A 2,866-nucleotide genomic window follows, 5' to 3' on the forward strand; every position below is an offset into this window, starting at 1 on the left:
GGTGTTTGTAAATAGGATCACAAGTCCGCATCTTGTACAGCAATTAACCACTAAGAAGAATATATGCAGTGTATTATTTGTTGAAAAATAAAAAAAATTAAATATAATATGATTGATCAGTAATTGACTAGGGGCCAGGGAGATAGTTCAGTGATTTAAGTTCCTGCCTGGCAAGCACAAGGTCCAGAGTCTGACACCTGATCACACACGTGCACAAACACACACACACTCACAAATTGACCAGCCCTCACCAAATCTTTCATTTCATTAATTTGGAAAATTGTTGCACCCATATTTTCTTGAGTAAAGTTTTGAACCTGTTATAGTGTATTATGGGCAGTTACTGTTTTTGTTAAACTATGTTTCCGACCAAACACTGAAACTCAAAACATGGTCCTGGTTTTCTTCCAAATATATTTGGGAAGCAGAGGCCTCGCGGCTTCGGCTGAGCTTAGAGAAAGATGGCGGCAGCCGTGCGCCAGGATTTGGCCCAGCTCATGAATTCGAGCGGCTCGCATAAAGACCTGGCTGGCAAACTCACTATGTAGTCCAGGATGGCCTCTACCTTGAAGTGATCCTTCTGCCTTAGCCTCTCAAGTGCTGGGATTACAGATGGGTATCGGCAGATCCTGGAGAAAGCCATTCAGTTATCTGGGGCAGAGCAACTAGAAGCTTTGAAAGCTTTTGTGGAAGCAATGGTAAATGAGAATGTCAGTCTTGTGATCTCGCGACAGCTGCTGACTGATTTCTGCACACATCTCCCTAACCTGCCTGATAGTACAGCCAAAGAAATCTATCATCTCACCTTGGAAAAAATCCAGCCAAGAGTTATTTCATTTGAGGAGCAGGTTGCTTCCATAAGACAGCACCTTGCATCCATATATGAGAAAGAAGAAGACTGGAGAAATGCAGCCCAAGTGTTGGTGGGAATTCCTTTGGAAACAGGACAAAACCAGTACAATGTGGACTATAAGCTGGAGACTTACTTGAAGATTGCGAGGCTGTATCTGGAGGATGACGACCCTGCACAGGCAGAGGCGTACATAAGCCGAGCGTCCCTGCTCCAGAATGAGTCCACCAACGAGCAGTTACAGATACACTATAAGGCATGCTATGCACGTGTTCTTGATTATAGAAGAAAACTCATTGAAGCCGCACAAAGGTACAATGAGCTCTCTTACAAGACAACAGTCCATGAGAGTGAGAGACTAGAGGCCTTAAAACATGCTTTGCACTGTACCATCTTAGCATCAGCAGGACAGCAGCGCTCCCGGATGCTAGCTACGCTCTTTAAGGATGAGAGGTGCCAGCAGCTCGCTGCCTATGGGATCCTAGAGAAAATGTACCTAGACAGGATCATTAGAGGAAATCAGCTTCAAGAGTTCGCTGCCATGCTGATGCCTCACCAGAAAGCTACCACGGCTGACGGTTCTAGCATTTTGGACAGAGCTGTTATTGAACATAATCTGTTGTCAGCAAGCAAATTATATAATAATATCACCTTTGAAGAGCTTGGTGCACTTCTAGAGATCCCTGCTGCTAAGGCAGAAAAGATTGCATCTCAAATGATAACAGAAGGACGGATGAATGGTTTTATTGACCAGATTGATGGAATTGTTCATTTTGAAACACGGGAAGCTTTGCCAACATGGGACAAGCAGATCCAGTCCCTCTGCTTCCAAGTGAATAACCTTCTGGAGAAGATCAGCCAGACGGCCCCAGAGTGGACTGCACAGGCCATGGAGGCCCAGATGGCCCAGGAAGCCCTTGTGGGCTCTGCACGCTGCGTCCGCTTCCGTGTTATGCGGGTGGACTCACAGGAGTCCTTCCACTGCGTCCACGTCACAGCCGCATACATTTCCGTCCTTATCTGGGTTCCTCTTACTGAAGACAATAGAGCAGGAAGTGGAAACATTTACAACTGTGTAGTCCCCACATGTGCAGGCCAGTGTATCAAGCTAACTCTGATGTTTTGAAAGCTTTTTCTTTAAACAGAAGTGAAATATCTGTGGCTGAAAAGTTTGGGATTTGGGGTAACTTTGTAGTCATGTTAGACCTAAGTGCCTGTGCGTCTCCAAATGTGATGATCCTAATAAACGGAGAAATGAGCCAAATAAAAGTAGTACTTTGTGTTTAAAAAAAAACAAATATATTTGGGAAGGAAGAAATAACTATAAGGAGTGTTGATATACTTGTGATTTAGATGGTAAGAAGCAAAAATGGTGATACTGAGTAACTGTACTTTCTCTAAAGATCTTGTTCCCATAATTAGAGGAAGGGATGAAAATTGTAGCAATCTTATTTTTTCTAACTAACAAGGATTTTCTTTTTGATAATTTTTTTCTTCCAGATTAACCCATGATGTTGGAATAAATGCCCAGTTTTCTATAATTTCTTCTCCACCCCTTCCTCCTTTCCTTCTCGCCAGATGTCATATAGGCACCAAGAACATTTGATAGACAGTTTCAGTCACAGATTGACTTGCAGGTGACCAATTTTGCCCTCACTAGAGGCATTAAATTTCCATTTCCAATCAATGTAAAGATTATGATGGAATAAATAACTTACCCCAAAACAGTAAAAACCATTTTAACCTCTTCTTTCTTAATCTCCTTTCTTTATAAAAAGTGAAAACTGCTAGCAGGCAACTTTTCTAGAAGATCAACAATAAGATCATACTGCCCATTTTCTCTGACTGCTACACAGGGACAGGTTTGTCTTTATAAAAGTAAATCTTTAAGAGTAGTAGCTTTACCAAATACTTTGTATCTAAGCATGACTAAGCAACACAACTGAAAGGGTTGCCACCATCAATTGAAAATTTTCCACTGTTGGAAGCAAGGCAAACACTGTCATTCAAGGAGAC

At 42.3% G+C, this 2,866-nt stretch overlaps 1 pseudogene; it reads left to right on the forward strand.

Moving 5' to 3' along the window:
- Positions 1-432: 432 nt before the first annotated feature.
- LOC101574353 lies at positions 433-2,000 on the forward strand (annotated as a pseudogene).
- Positions 2,001-2,866: the final 866 nt, after the last annotated feature.

The sequence above is a fragment of the Octodon degus genome, unplaced genomic scaffold, assembly GCF_000260255.1.
Source record: "Octodon degus isolate 3935 unplaced genomic scaffold, OctDeg1.0 scaffold00248, whole genome shotgun sequence".
NCBI classification, from domain to species: Eukaryota; Metazoa; Chordata; class Mammalia; order Rodentia; family Octodontidae; genus Octodon; species Octodon degus.